The sequence below is a fragment of the Lissotriton vulgaris genome, chromosome 5, assembly GCF_964263255.1.
Source record: "Lissotriton vulgaris chromosome 5, aLisVul1.2, whole genome shotgun sequence".
NCBI lineage: Eukaryota > Metazoa > Chordata > Amphibia > Caudata > Salamandridae > Lissotriton > Lissotriton vulgaris.
In genome coordinates this window covers 1432503628-1432520801 of record NC_141693.1, presented here as the reverse complement: position 1 = coordinate 1432520801, position 17174 = coordinate 1432503628, and positions in this window count along the sequence as shown.

The following is a 17174-nucleotide window of genomic DNA, read 5'->3' as shown; positions in this document are numbered from 1 at the left end:
AATTGTCATGTGACAAATCCGGTATGGAAAAGGTTTCCTCCAGGCTTTCTCCGAAACAAATCCTCATCAAAGAAAATGTTGACAAGAAATATCATTTTGGTAATGGGGATGTATCAGTCGGTGACAGGGTTTTAATAAAGAAACCTCTTGGAGTAAGGAAAGGAGAGTCTACATTTTCAATCACTGAACAAGTGATCAAAGTCAGTAAAAGGGCTGCGTTTGTGGTGAGTAAAGGTTGGTGGAACAAGAGGCAACTGGTGAAGGTGATGACTGAACAGGCTAACATTATGAGGCAAAGAAAGAGGTGTGTGGATGATCATGACTGGGGACATTGGTTACAGCTGGGGGGAGTAACAGAGGCTAAGACTAGTCATGGTGAGGCAAAATCGGTTCTCAGCTGTGCTGGTGGCATGAGTAGTCATTTAATCATAAGGGCCCCTAAAATATTTGACAACTTTATTAGATATTAGAGAAAAATCCTGTTTTGTGGGGATGCGATACTTCGTTCTGTTTTATAAGGGGAAAGGTGTTGTTTATATGGAATTTGTGTCTCATGCAATCTATGTTTACTTAATGTTGTCTTTTGAAATGTGTCCCGTGCATTGAAAGGAGTGGGCACTGGTCATGGTTTCAATGAAATCGGTTAGTTGCCATTCGATCACCGGGTCAGGAGGCGACTTCTTGTCATGGGTGAAATCCCTTCAATACATTTTGATTAATGTCAACGCAATTGGATCCTTGTATTTATTACCCAGATACTTCTGATTCAAACATCACAATAATTCTCTCTTGTGACCCAAATGCAAGAACATGTGGGCCGACAGTCTACTCAGATCAATATTAATACAGTATGCTTGGGTACACTGCTCTATATGGTTAGATGCTGGCATAAAAAACCAAGGGGTAAAGTTAGTAAATGTTTCTTTTAAACATCGGACAATATTTTTAAATGTAAGGGCATGTTCTGACTTTCTAACCCTTCTTTGGCCATCATTGATTACTCTTTTGTCTCCCTGTTTCTATGGGAGTCAATAGGACAGTCTGCGAAATTAAAAAACAACTAAAAGCAATCAATTTTTGAAAATAGGAGCCTTACGTGATAATTAAGTTAATTGTGCCAAGAAGAGGCCTTTTTGTACATCTATTGGCTGCATGTGTTCTTTCCCAATGTACTCTCATTCAAATTTCTAGACCATCTGTCAGACAACTTGCCCCAATCACTTAATAAATTCAGTCACTGGGGCAATACTCTGATTACATATTTGCAAGCCCAATTCAGTGGTAACAGTCTGTCTTCACAGGGTAACTAGTTTCATCAAGACTGCTCCATTGCTAAATTAACAACTATTGCCAATGCCAATAGGTCTGACTTTACAAGAACTTTGTATGGCAATGTAAAACATGGAAATCAATATGCATTTGTGCTCTCCTTGAATCTTACTGATAGCTGTTACAGACATCCTTGCAACAGTGAATGGGTTCACTATAAACTTAAAAAACTGTTTCTGAGAAATGTGACCTTAAATAACTCAATGAAAATGATAGTTGCATAGTGTCCAACTTGAGGAGGTCCATGAATTTAACTACCCCTGAACTGTGCTTACTGGTGAATGGGTGCCTGGAGCCCCTTGCTAGTAGTGAGTGTATGTGACCATTAGGTTTATTCCACCTTTTTTCCATTATTTTTGTACTTACGAAAAAACATCTTTGTACCTTTATTGAGTTTATACATGGATGAGATTTACCTAGTTGCCATCACTTGTGCTGAGGTCTATTAGTGGGAATTCATGATAGGATTTCCATAATTTGGGTAGATGTTAGATAAGTGTGATGGGAAGTTTTGGCCCTCAGGCCTGAATTTGGTGATAAAGTAGCCCTCTGTGGTGATTTACAGTGATTTCAGATAAGGATCACTTTAAAACCTGGCTGATACTCTGCTGCAAGCTTAAAACTGAAAATATGTTTTTGTAAATCAGGGCTCTCTGCTCTATCAAGCCTTCCTCAAGCTTATCATGCCATCCTCAAGAAATCTGGGGGCATATTATCAAGGGGGTTTATCTCCGCTTTTTTGGCTTTAAAAGCCAAGAAAGCTGAGATAACATTATCTCCCTATTAACTAGCTGTCCCTAACACAAGTTAGCGACAGCTAGTAGGAGATAGCGACCATCTTGGGCCCCACTTTGGATGTCAGTGATATTTATCACTAATGACATGCAAAGTGGGCGTGCCAAGATGTTAGCGACTGGAAATTGTCACTAACATCGCTATCTCCTATTACCAACTTATGGAGATATTCGCGCTGAGCGCGAATATCTCCAAAAGCTAACACCTGCCCTGAGCACTTCTTAGCCATGTTATCCAATGGGAGGTGGATAACATGGCTAAGAGCATTAGCTCGCTAATGCATGAATATCGCAGACTTTTCAGCGATATTCATGCATTGCGGCGATTTTTATCGCATTTGCGATAAACCTTGGTAATACCAAGGTTTATCTGCGATAAAAATCGCCGCAGCTCAGCGGTACATTTTTGTCTCTAACCAAGCAATAGCGATAATTATCGCTATTGCTTGGTAATATGCCCCCTGGTTTTAGGTAAGGCATCTTGGATGTTTGTGATGTTGAATTAAGAAAGGAACTCAGGTATGACGTTACTTTTTCCAGGTGTAAAAGTGAAAGATCAAGGGATGTTGAAAAACCTCTTTATTAAAACTCATTCTTGGGTAGAATCTGAGCAGAAAAGAAATTGATAATCTGACAAGTTTTGATTCTTTAACAACCTTTGTACTTGTATTATATTTTTTTTAATAGACACCTTATCGGGAAATGTTTTTTTTTAAGTTGGGCCAGTTAAATCTGTGGTCAGTTACAGAGACTTGGGGCTGGTATATAAGTGAGGGGAAGCTAATCCCTTGTGAGTCTGACACCACCAAAATGACAAATCATGTAATGATGGTTTGTCATTTGCATTAAGATGTATTTGATAATCTGTTGATTGGTCTGCTCTTCCTAGAGGAGGTTTCAGGTTAATTAAATGAAAATGGTTAGCATTCTTTTATCGTAATTTGTTTGGAAAATGTGACTTTTAGTTTGCAAATATTATCTTGTCTGATCAGTCCGATTGAGCTGCGCTCACAAAATAACATTATAGTATATATCATTTCACACTCCCAAACTGTGGTATAAGGTGAAAGATATGGTAGTGGAAAACTCCATTTCAATCATTTATCACATGCTAGCCACAAAAACTGTGAAACCATACACTTGTCACAAAAATAAGTTTTAGAAATCTGTAGCTCTTTAGTAATCCAAAGTTTAAAAATACCCAAATTATCAGCTTTCAATATAATTAAAGCACATCATGCTGACATTTAAGTTCCACACAAGACAGCATGCTTCAGAGCAGACAACTCCCTTTTCTGAGGGTATCACTAGAGCAACGTGTGTAAGCAAAGCAATAGGTCAAACAAGTCAATATGCATTTCAGTTCCAAAATAATAAGTCAATTTATTTCAGTTATTACATCAACTATTTCAAAACTGTTTATGCCAATAGGCTTTGAATTTCCACTCTTTGGATTAGGAACTACAACCTTTTAATATATATTGTTGTGACAAGTGAATAATGTAATTGACTTGATCCACCCAAATGGCTACTACGTGAGAAATTAAACTTATGTATTGTTTTAAAATGCTGCTGTTTTATTTTTGTTTTAATTTATGCATTTAGTTCATAAGACAACTAGTTTGTCAAATAAACACTTTTTCATAAATTGATACATAAATAAGCAAACAAACTTGAATGCAAGTTGTATTACTACATTTATTAAATGCGTAGTTCTGTGGTGATAGTAGATTTTGATATCTGCAGTGGAAAAGTACATTTAAATAAGTACACTTTGTTCTATGTGAAGAAAAGGCATGCGCTTTTACTGTATTTAGCATTCCAATTAGCCACAAAGTGATACTCTTTCAGGAAACAATACAATTACCTCTGAAGTAATGAAGCCTATAGTGGGGCAAACATTGAGCACTGAGTCATTGTGAGAGAAAACTATTACTTACCGTATAGCCTGAGCCAGGATCAAACTATGGTGTTCCAGAAGGTTGAGGAGACCCAGGATAGAGAGGAAGGGCAGGAGAGACAGTCAGGGCAATCAATCAATCAGTCAATCAATCAGAGTACTTGTGAAGCACGCTACTTACTTGTGAGGGTCCCAAGGCGCTGAGGGGAGAGGGGGTGCGGGGAACATCACTTACAACGCATTTTTTACAACGCACTACCATTACATCGCAACCATTACAACGCATACCATTACAACGCATTGCGCTGGGGGGCGCTCTAGGATAGGGAATATATTTAATTTACTATCCAACACCTTCCCTGCTATCCACGGGGACTGGAGTTGGAATAGTAAATTAAATAATTCACTTTCCAGCGCCTAAAAGCATTATGCGTTGTAATGGACTGCGTGGTAAAAACCGCGTTGTAAAGGCATGCGATGTAAAAGCATGCGTTGTAGTGACACCAATCCGGGGGTGCTGCTACTGCTTGAAGAGCCAAGTCTTGAGGAGTCTTCTGAAGGGAAGTAGGTCTTGGGTCTGCCGTATGTGGGTAGTGAGGGTGTTCCAGGTCTTGGCGGCGAGGTAGGAGAAGGATCTGCCACTGGAGGTCATTCGTTGGATGCGGGGGACAGCGGCGAGGCTGGCGGAGTGGAGCTGGCGGGTGGGGGTGTGCAAGCTGAGTCTGCTGTTCAGGTAGGCTGGTCAGGCATAGTGGAGTGCTTTGTGTGCATGGGTGAGGAGCTTGAAGGTAATCCACTTGTTGATGGGGAGCCAGTGTAGGTCTCTCAGGTGGGGAGTGATGTGGCTGCGGCGGGGGACATTGACGATCAGTCTGACTGAGGCTTTTGGATGCGTTGTAGTCATCGTATGTGTTTGGCTGAGATTTCTGCGTAGAGTGCATTGCTGTAGTCAAGTCTGCTGCTGATGAGGGCCTGTGTCACCGTTCTTCTTGTTTCAGTCGGGATCCACTTGTAGATCCTGCGGATCATGCAGAGGGTTTTGTAGCAGGAGGAGACAGCGTTGACCTGCTTAGACATGGAGAGGGAGGAGTCGAGGATGAATCCTAGATGCGTGCATGGTCGGTGGGTGTTGTTGCTGCTGCCAGTGTGGTCGGCCACCAGGAGTCGTCCCAGGCTGAGGGGGTGGATTCGCGGATGAGGACCTCCATCTTGTCCGAGTTCAGCTTCAGACAGCTGCTCCTCATCCAGTCGGCGACGGCCTTCATTCCTTCGTGGAGGTTGGTTTTGGCGGTGTGTGGGTCCTTGGTGAGGGAGAGGATGAGCTGGGTGTCGTCAGCGTAGGAGATGATGTTGAAGTTGTGATGGCGGGCCACTTGTGCGAGGGGGGCCATGTAGACATTGAACAGCGTTGGGCTGAGGGATGAGACCTAGGGGACGCCGCAGATGATGTCAGTGGCTTCAGATCGGAAGGGTGGGAGGCGGACACTCTGGGGTCTGCCGGAGAGGAAGGACATGGTCCAGTCAAGAGCCTTCTCTTGGATTCCAGCTTCTAGGAGGCGTGCAATGGCAGACCATGTCGAAGGCGGCTGACAGGAATACCCAGCACGGTTATAGAAGTATTTGATTTGCACCCCAACAAAGGAAAACAAAAGTCATGCTGTCACCTTTTACATGTTATCATTAAGGTAGTGGTGAAACTGAAAATATTGCACAACCCTGTTATCTGACAATCACAAAATCCACAAGAAAGCATGCTCAAGTGTATAGTGAATTCTTGGTAACATTTATTGACAATTGACAGTATTTACCACATTAGAAAAGTAGGTCTTCATAAATGGAGGGACCTGACAGCCATATGAAGAAGGAATTGAAATAAAGTGGTCACAGTGGTAGGGATTTTTCTGTCAGTGTGGTTATCCTGGGGAGTTGTAGAGAATTCAAGGGTCTTGTTTGATTGAGTAAAGGACGGAATGGGCAGATGTTTGGAAATCGATACAACAACGAAAGAAGGAATAGTGAAGAAAATATACATGGAACAGTTTCTAAACTCCCTTCATCTGAATGTGCACAAATGGGTAAAGCAGCATATCAAGTTGACTTTGGGAAAAGCTGTGGCGATTGCATCTACCTACATTTGGACTCAAGAAAATAGAGGTGGAAGAAAATAGGAATTGCTAAAAGAGAAGAGTTGGCCTTCTGAAAAAAAACTCTAAAAGACTGGGGATAAAGAGACAGGCAGACAGTGGAACTTATGGATGTAGGAATTTAAAAAAAGATTATGTATGCTCTATCCCAAAATAACATTTTTTTCATTGCTCTTTAGAGATGCATTTTAAAAAGGTTGAGCCCCTCTTAGATACCAGATGCCATCAATTGATTATTAGAGTGCAGCTTTTACAAGAAAACCCTCCTCCGGACAATAAGAAATCAACATGCACATGTAGATCAGCAAGTATATACAGTAACAAGAGTAAAAGAACAAAGAAAGTAAGACAATCCAACCTTGCGGACAGTAGGACTAGCTCTCCAGTTACCAGAGGCTCTAATTTTGAGAACAGATTACCCTAACTTTGGAACCCTAGTTTAAGAGACATGTAAAGAAGAGAGATCTTGGTGGGGGGAAGCTTGACATGCAGACAATGAACTAGAAAATCTCCAAGCTCCTAAGGAAAGGAAATGTAAGTATCTTACTCCGTTAGACACATTTAGAGGCATGCCAGTATTACCCATTATAGTGGACACCACAGTGTGGGAAACGGAAATAAATTTCCAGGCAGCATAGAGGGAGGACCTGATTCTTCTGGAGGCCTGTGCTAAAGCCAAAGAGGACAGCTTGAATGAGTAAGGGCCACAAATCCCTAAAAAGCAGGGGCTTTTTTTGTACAGGAAAAGGGGGACAATCAACCAGTGCAACTCTTAGACCAAGAACTCTTGAGGGATCTCATAATGTACCTGGCCATAGTCATTTCATGGGAGGGTAATTTGAAAATGAATGGACCAGAAAACACATATACCAAAGATTCTATTGGTCAGCAATATTCCAACATATTGTAAAGAACATGAAGTATGTCAAAAGCATAGTGGATACCAACCGCCTTGCGCACCTTTAGGCCCACTCCTCATATTAGATGAACCCTTATTAAAGGTGGGGGATGGACTTAATTAGTGCTTTGGTACCTTGTAGAGGAGAATAAAGGTTTATATTAGTCATGGTTGACTAAGCTACCAATATCTGTTGCACCATCACTGCAGTGAGTAGCCAGATTTCGATCAGGTTATTGATGATAGGAGGCTTCCTATGGAAGTAATATTTAACAAGACTATACATTATGTAAGACACAGGCGAATGGATGTAATGGGGTAAAGTGGAAGGCAAGTTAAATTAGTTTATTTTAAGCCCTAGCTAGCGAGCAACCAGGTGTGAGTGCTTTTGTTTGTCGAGCGCCTACACCTACAGTTTCTCTTACTCGGTCAGTGTTCAGGGGCAAGCCACCATGAGAGGCTGTGTTAAAATATGGTGCATCAGTGGGCGACAACAGACCAAAACGTGCGAGATAGCTGTTTAATACTTTGAGCACTATCCCCGGGTCACAGAATTTCGAGGCGCCAAGGGAAAGATGAGAAGGTCACACCCTCCCCCCCACACACACAGTTTTTCCTGTTTTAAATTATAACAAATGGTACATTCTCTAGCACTTCACTTTACGTGGAAATGTCTCGAAAAGTGCGTATGAATATCTTCCTTTGTAAAGCCCAATAAGCTAGTTGCATGGGTCATAACTGATCAGGCTTAACGACTACTTCATCCAGATTAGAAAGTGATACACATTTTAAAGGTGATTTGACCTGCAGTGCAAGGAGCCTTAGCCAAATATTTTTGTTTGTGTATGCAAAGCAGCAGTGACAATGGACAGAACGAGACTGTGATATAAAGACACCTTTAAAAGGGCTGAAGGAATTGAGGGAGGTTCTTACTTAAAAGCATCTTAAAGTATTTGGTGCATGTGTTTTTAAAGCATATTGGACATGGCACAATAAGTCTTTCATCCCTTTCCTTCTTTAATGTCTCGGGACAAACTATGCTTACACAGTGACGTGTGTTTAAGAACTGGTAGGACTATCTTAGGGTACCTGTTCTCTCAAAATTGAACGATTTTATGTAATTGTAACATCGCCGATGAAAATACGATGTTCCTAAAAGATAAGGGGCACCACAAGAGGCTAGAACGCTGACTCACCATGCTGGCTGGCTTCGCTGAAAGTACATTTTGAGAACAATTACAGCATTGGCCTGTACCTGGAGGCAAAGCAGCTGAGGTAATGCGCAGTAACACCAAGTTGTGTTGCATGGCGGATGTGCAGCTTGAGCATTGGTATCGTAAATGCTTGGTCAGTGTTAGGCCTGAATACCATTTCCATTCAAGTGATGGAATTAAGGTTGCAATTTCTTTGACTTGTGAGCAGTGCTTGAAATGAGAAAATAGGAGGGAAGGTACTCTGTACCAGAGTACCTGTACTTCACTCTTGAGAAGTGCCGGTACTCTCCCTCTTAAAATAAACAAGCATTAAAAATGTAATTGATCGCGCCTTTCATTAAGTTAAAGCCATTTGCTTTGCTATACAATACCATTAGCAAAGCAAATGGCTTTAACTTAATCAAAGGCGAGACCTATTGCATTTTCAATGCTCTTTTTTATGTATTTTGACATTTAAGTGCTTGTGCCGAGGACAGGAAACCACTGGCTCTAATTAGGCACTCCCACTTAAAATGGTAAATATGGGAGGTTTGCAGCAGATCACACACGTATCCAGGCACCTTGGTGCTTGTTTGACTACTTGGCTACTTGGCACTCTCTGTACTTTCTCTGCCACCACACTATAGTAGATTTTTACTTTTTATAGGCCCCCGAGATTCAATGCATTGCACTTCAGCCTGGAACTTCATTAACCCTCTTGCCAGGTTCCAATATTCTTAAAAGTTTGTTTTTTGTAATCAAATCTTCTGAATTTTCGACCGATTTACATTTCCGTGGTGAGGAGAACTGGCACCTCACTTGTGTTCTCTATAATTCTCTGTGACAGGGATTCTAAGATACTGCAAGTTCGTGCACAATTGCTGGCGTCGGTAAGTGGCTGTGGGCTAGGGGGCAGGGTGGGTGGCAAGTGAGCTCTAGGAGAGTAGGGAAAGTGTTATGCTTTATTTCCCCCCTTGCCTCCACCTGCATTATTCACATTAGCAAACACAGCCTAGCCAATAGCAGAAGACATTTCTATAAATAGTTTAATTTTTTTTCATAATAAAGCTACTGCATGCAGTTTTAAAATGTCCACATCCCTTGCCTCCACACGCGTGGCTCCTATAAATGTAGTTGGGAGAGAGTCTGTGTAGACCGCCTCCGCCAACTAGCTGTCGGTGACCATTTGTATTGACAAATGGGAATGGCTGTAAAGAACTCTGAAAGAGAGCTTTAAAGCAGCGATGTCCAGCACGACCACCATAAAAGTCGTAGCGCTCCTACAGGGCGGGGGCGTTAGGCTCCTGGTAGCCTCGTAAAAAGCGATCCTTCTTCGGGACTGCCACAACTTTCTAGTACAGTTGCTTTCTCCCAACTGGACACTTTTATTTCTATTTTATTTTTGGGGTGTGCTTTAAGTTCGTCCTTCAGTCTTCACCAGTCAGTTTTGCAAGGGTATTTGGTGATGAATTATTATGGAATCACGATCAAGTGTTAGATTTGTTTTCAGACTAGGCTGCTAGTTAGAACATCTTAACTCATTGCATTCACTCCCTAGTACTTGGTAACTAAGAGAGGTGGGCTGAAGAATAAATTAGGGGGGGAGAGTGATGGTAGTAAAAAGGAGGGGGCGGCATTTTTCAATTCCCGCCTAGGGTGGCAAAACACCTAGAAATGGCCCTGCTAATGAGCGGCATCTTCTGAAATGGTGAGTGAGCTCTTATCTCTCCAATCTCATCTTGAGGAGTCAGAACATGAAGAACATGAGACCAGAATCAAAAGTAAACTTACTGCTTAGCTGATCCTCCCTCCCACTGATACTGTTAGGCCCGCTCTCACGCGAGAGCGCTGTGACAGTCCTGTTTCCTACAGACGCGGTCGCTCCCCATGCTGCTCCCCGCCCTACCTGCCTTACAGCCTGGTATCGTAGCGCATCGCTGCGGCTATTGCTGGATTAATTTGCTCATTTGGATTGCTGGATTAATTTGCTCATTTGGATTGCTGGATTAATTTGCTCATTTACATAGTAGCGCTAGACTGCCTTGATTGCTTTTTCATTTAATTCATTGTGACATCGTAGCACTAGACTGCCTTGATTGCTTATTGATTTTATTCATTCAAACATCGTAGCGCTAGATTGCCAAAGTGCGCTGTTAGTACAGTTTCATTTGTGCTGCGCTGCCTGTAGATTTCGAGGTGTGCCTGATTGTACCGGGTCCACTGCCATTTGCTTCGCATTTGCTTCCTGTTTCGTTTTAGGCTGCCTGCCATTTTGTTGTTGTTGTTGTGCCTCCCGGCCTGGGTCTCCAGCCCGCTCCCGCCTCCCAGCTGATCCTCCCTCACCCCTCCCCCCTCCCCCCTCCACTATCCACTTATGACAGACGCATTTGAGCGCAGTGTTCATGCACAGCGGACGCGCACCGAAGGTGGGCCAAAGGTAAGCCCGTCTACGCCCGTCCGCGCCTGGACCGCGCCCAGCGCCTGACCCTCTGGTCCTCGCAAAACCCACTCCACCCGCATAACGTATGACGCCGCTACCCTCTTTGCCCTTAACCCCGGACGCACACCACAATGCTACGAAGCTGCCCCAGGACACACCCATGGACCATTCGCCTGCCACTCCTGTAAGTTCACCTGCACCAGGACCCACACCAAATCCACTTCCCCCAAACACAGCTCCGACTAAAACCACCTGAAGTGCATCCTGCTGAACACCCGCTCGATCCACAGACACGCCACTGAACTCTGGGACCTACTCGACACTACATCGCCGGACGTCGCCTTCCTTACAGAAACCTGGATGAACACCTCATCAGCACCCGACATCGCCATAGCCATCCCGGACGCTTACAAGATCATCCAAAAAGACCGCACCAACCAAACAGGAGGAGGCATCGCCATCGTCCATAAGAAGACCATCCGAATCACGACCAGCTCCAACGATAACCTCGCGACCGCCGAACACCTTCACTTCCAGATCCACACTGACCCCAGGACCACACTTAGAGGCACCCTCATCTATAGACCACCAGGAACCCGCACACAATTCAACGAAGACATCACTGACTTCATCAGCCCGCATGCCCTTCCCTCCGAAAACTACATTCTACTGGGAGACCTCAACTTTCACCTGGAAAAGAAAAACGACAGCAACACCACCACCCTTCTGGACAACCTGGCCAATCTCAGACTCAAACAACTTGTTGACACCCCCACCCACTTAGCTGGTCACACGCTCGACCCTATCTTCACCTCCAGCAAACACATCTCCTTCAATCACACCACAGCTCTCCATTGGACGGACCACAGCTGCGTTAACTTCATCTAGAAAAAGACCACGACCCACAACCCCCCACAACCTATTCCTCGAAGAAACTGGAACAAAATCACCACCGACCAACTCTTCACATCGCTTAACCAAAACCCTCCTGCCATATCATCGAACCCAAACCAAGCTGCCACCAAACTCACACAATGGATCACCCACAGCGTTGACGAATTAGCACCCTTGAAAAACCACCAGATCAAACAAGGTAGCAAAAAGGCCCCTTGGTTCAACGATGACCTTAAGAAAACCAAGAAGTTATGTCGAACCCTCGAGAAAACCTGGAGAAAAAACCCAACCACTGACAACCTGACCAACTTCAAGGACGCCACCCGCAAACACCACAAATTGATCCGATCCACCAAGAAATCAGCATTCAAGGATCGACTCAACAACAATGCCCACAACAGCAAGGAACTATTCAACATCGTCAAAGAATTTACCAACCCCACCACCGGCACCAACTACATCACTCCCTCCCAAGACCTCTGCGACTCTTTATCCTCTTTCTTCCACAACAAAATCGCTGACATACATAACAGCTTTGGAGACCAACCCACCCCACCTACCTCCGAACTAAAAACCCCCTCCAACAACGTTTACGCCTGGAACCCAATCACCACTAAAGACACCATCCGCCTGATGAACACCATTCACTCAGGATCGCCAACCAACCCATGTCCCCACCACATTTTCAACAAAGCAAACTCCATTATCGCACCCCATCTCCGAGACGTCATCAACTGCTCCCTCAACTCCGCCACCTTCCCGGAAAGCTGGAAGCACGCCAAACTCAGCGCCCTCCTGAAGAAACCTACAGCAGACCCCACTGACCTTAAGAACTACCACCCCATTTCGCTCCTCCCATTCCCTGCCAAAGTCATTGAGAAAGCCGTCAACAGTCAACTCGCCGCCTTCCTCGAATCCAACAAATCCCTTGACCCTTCAGAATCCGGCTTCCGAGCCAAACACAGCACCGAGACTGCCCTCATCGCAGCAACAGACGACATTCGAACTCTACTGGACAACGGAGAAACTGCTGCCCTCATCCTACTCGACCTCTCCGCAGCCTTCGACACAGTCTGTCATAACACCCTTATACAACGCCTCAGCAACGTCGGAATACAAGGAAAACCATTGGACTGGATAATCTCGTTCCTCGCCGGAAGAACCCAGAGAGTCCGGCCCCCCTTTTAGATCAGATGCCACCGAAGTCATCTGCGGCGTACCCCAAGGATCTTCACTCAGTCCCACCCTCTTCAACGTATACATGAGTCCCCTCGCATCCATTGCGCTCCAACACAACCTCAACATAATCTCCTACGCAGACGACACTCAGCTGATCCTATCCCACACCAAAGACCCAAACACCGCCAAAACTAACCTACACGAAGGGATGAAAGAAGTAGCCGAGTGGATGAAGAACAGATGTTTAAAAGTAAACTCGAACAAAACGGAAGTCCTCATCTTAGGATCTTCCCCCTCCGCCTGGGACGACTCATGGTGGCCACTGGCCCTGGGAACCGCACCTGGGCTTCATCCTGGACTCCTCCCTCTCGAGGACCAGAAAAGTCAACGCTGTCTCATCCTCCTGCTTCAACATCCTACGTATGCTCAACAAAATCTTCAGTTGGATCCCCACCGAAACAAGAAAGACGGTCACCCATGCACTGTTCACAAGCCGACTAGACTACATAAACACCCTTTACGCTGGAAGCACAGCCAAACTACAGCAAAAACTCCAACACATCCAAAACGCCTCAGCCAGACTCATCCTAGACATCCCCCGCCAAGCTCACATTTACGGTCACCTGAAAGACCTCCACTGGCTCCCTGTCAACAAGAGAATTACGTTCCGCCTCCTCACCCACGCACACAAAGCCCTCTACGACCTAGGACCCAAATACCTCAACACGCGCCTGTCCTTCTACACCCCCACCCGCCAACTTCAATCGTCCAATCAAGCTCCGACTCTAACCACCTGAAGTGCATCCTGCTGAACACCCGCTCGATCCACAGACACGCCACTGAACTCTGGGACCTACTCGACACTACATCGCCGGAAGTCGCCTTCCTTACAGAAACCTGGATGAACACCTCATCACCACCCGACATCGCCATAGCCATCCCGGACGCTTACAAGATCATCCAAAAAGACCGCACCAACCAAACAGGAGGAGGCATCGCCATCGTCCATAAGAAGACCATCCGAATCACGACCAGCTCCATCGATAACCTCGCGACCGCCGAACACCTTCACTTCCAGATCCACACTGACCCCAGGACCACACTTAGAGGCACCCTCATCTATAGACCACCAGGAACCCGCACACAATTCAACGAAGACATCACTGACTTCATCAGCCCGCATGCCCTTCCCTCCGAAAACTACATTCTACTGGGAGACCTCAACTTTCACCTGGAAAAGAAAAACGACAGCAACACCACCACCCTTCTGGACAACCTGGCCAATCTCGGACTCAAACAACTTGTTGACGCCCCCACCCACTTAGCTGGTCACACGCTCGACCCTATCTTCACTATCTTCACCTCCAGCAAACACATCTCCTTCAATCACACCACAGCTCTCCATTGGACGGACCACAGCTGCGTTAACTTCATCTAGAAAAAGACCACGACCCACAACCCCCCACAACCTATTCCTCGAAGAAACTGGAACAAAATCACCACCGACCAACTCTTCACATCGCTTAACCAAAACCCTCCTGCCATATCATCGAACCCAAACCAAGCTGCCACCAAACTCACACAATGGATCACCCACAGCGTTGACGAATTAGCACCCTTGAAAAACCACCAGATCAAACAAGGTAGCAAAAAGGCCCCTTGGTTCAACGATGACCTTAAGAAAACCAAGAAGTTATGTCGAACCCTCGAGAAAACCTGGAGAAAAAACCCAACCACTGACAACCTGACCAACTTCAAGGACGCCACCCGCAAACACCACAAATTGATCCGATCCACCAAGAAATCAGCATTCAAGGATCGACTCAACAAAAATGCCCACAACAGCAAGGAACTATTCAACATCGTCAAAGAATTTACCAACCCCACCACCGGCACCAACTACATCACTCCCTCCCAAGACCTCTGCGACTCTTTATCCTCTTTCTTCCACAACAAAATCGCTGACATACATAACAGCTTTGAAAACCAGTCCGAAGAACAGATCACTCCACCCACCTACGAACCAAAACAGCACTCTCACAACCTATGCGCCTGGAACCAAATCACTACTGAAGACACCATCCGCCTGATGAACTCCATCCACTCAGGTTCACCAACCGACCCATGTCCCCACCACATCTTCAACAAAGCAGACTCCATCATCGCACCCCATCTCCGCGATGTCATCAACTGTTCCTTCAACTCCGCTACCTTCCCGGAAAGCTGGAAACATGCCGAACTCAGCGCCCTTCTGAAGAAACCCACAGCAGACCCCTCTGAACTTAAGAACTACCGCCCCATCTCACTCCTCCCATTTCCTGCCAAAGTCATTGAGAAAGCCATCAATAGTCAGCTCGCCGCCTTCCTTGAATCCAACAACTCCCTCGACCCCTCACAGTCCGACTTCCGAGCCAAATACAGCACCGAAACCGCCCTCATCGCTGCTACAGACGACATCCGAACGCTACTGGACAACGGAGAAACAGTTGCCCTCATCCTACTTGACCTCTCCGCCGCCTTCGACACAGTCTGCCATAGCACCCTCATACAACGCCTCACCAACATCGGAATACAAGGAAAAGCTTTGGCCTGGATCATCTCGTTCCTCGCCTGAAGATCCCAGAGAGTCCGCCTCCCTCCATTCAAATCAGAGGCCACCGAAGTCATCTGCGGCGTACCACAAGGATCATCACTCAGTCCTACCCTCTTCAACGTTTACATGAGTCCCCTCGCATCCATCGCGCGACAACACAACCTCAACATCATCTCCTACGCAGACGACACCCAGCTGATCCTCTCCCTCACCAAAGACCCAAACACCGCCAAAACCAACCTACACGAAGGAATGAAAAAAGTAGCCGAATGGATGAAGAACAGCCGCTTAAAACTAATTTCGGACAAAACAAAAGTCCTCATCTTAGGATCATCCCCCTCTGCCTGGGACGACTCATGGTGGCCACCGGCCCTGGGTACAGCACCCATACCTACAGATCACGCACGTAACCTGGGCTTCATCCTAGACTCCTCCCTCTCGATGAACAGACAAGTCAACGCTGTTTCATCTTCATGCTTCAACATCCTACGCATGCTCAAAAAATTCTTCAGCTGGATCCCCACCAAAACAAGAAAGACAGTCACCCACGCACTGGTCACTAGCCGACTGGATTATGGAAATACCCTTTAGGCCGGAACCACAGCCAAACTTCAGAAAAAACTCCAACGCATCCAAAACGCCTCAGCCAGACTCATACTAGACATCCCCCGTCAAGCTCACATTTCCGGCCACCTGAAAGACCTCCACTGGCTCCCCGTCAACAAGAGAATAACATTCCGTCTCCTCACCTACGCACAAAAGGCCCTCTACGACCTAGGACCCGAATGCCTCAACACATGACTGTCCTTCTACACACCCACCCGCCAACTACGATCATCCAATCAAGCCCTCGCCGCAATTCCGCGCATCCATAGATCCACCATGGGAGGAAGATCCTTCTCCTATTTAGCGGCCAAAACCTGGAATTATCTCCCCACTCACCTCCGCCTTACACAGAACCACCTCTCCTTCAGAAAGCAGCTAAAAACCTGGCTTTTCGATAAGTAATGCACCCACCCTCCCTCAAGCGCCTTGAGACCCTCTGGGTGAGTAGTCCGCTATACAAATTCCTGAACTTGAACTTGAACTTATGCAGTCACCGTAGAGGCGTTCTCAGCCTGTGTCGTATCCCTGATGACAAGCGTCTATCAACAATGCATCTGATGGCCCGGGTGGAGTCCCTCCCACACCTTTTAGGTTACATGCCTCCTAGATTACATGCACATGCAATTAAGGCAGCCTGTGGACCTTGAGTTTCCTGGGCAATGCTTCCAGATTAAATCTACAGTGCCTATATGCGCTTATAATTTGTGAACGTTTCACTTTAGCAGCAGTGTTTGAATTATCCAGGAGAAGCAGTGACGATAATAAAAATTACATTTGTCTTCAAAGGAATGTGCATGGAACTCTCATGCTGATGGGCACAACTTTTACATCAACATTTAATAAAAAAATCTGGTTACATTATTTTGAAGGCTGCGTTCTTTCACATTCATTTCAACTTTGCTTTGCTCAAACTGCACATCAAGCAGTTCTCATTATTATTGATGTGCGTTATTTCTTGAATTTTTGCTGGTATTGGTTTAAGTTGTCATATGGGTTCTATGCCTTAATCATCCTGTCTAGTGAGTTTTCATTACATAATCTGCTGCACTGCTCCATTCTGCTTATATATTTGGCCATTCTTTATTTTCTACCATGCTTAATCTAGTACTTTTGAATATGTTCTGAATTGGTTAACTTTTACTGCATACATTGATTTTTATGATTTCGTTCAATCAATCAATCAATCATAGCATTTGTAAAGCAC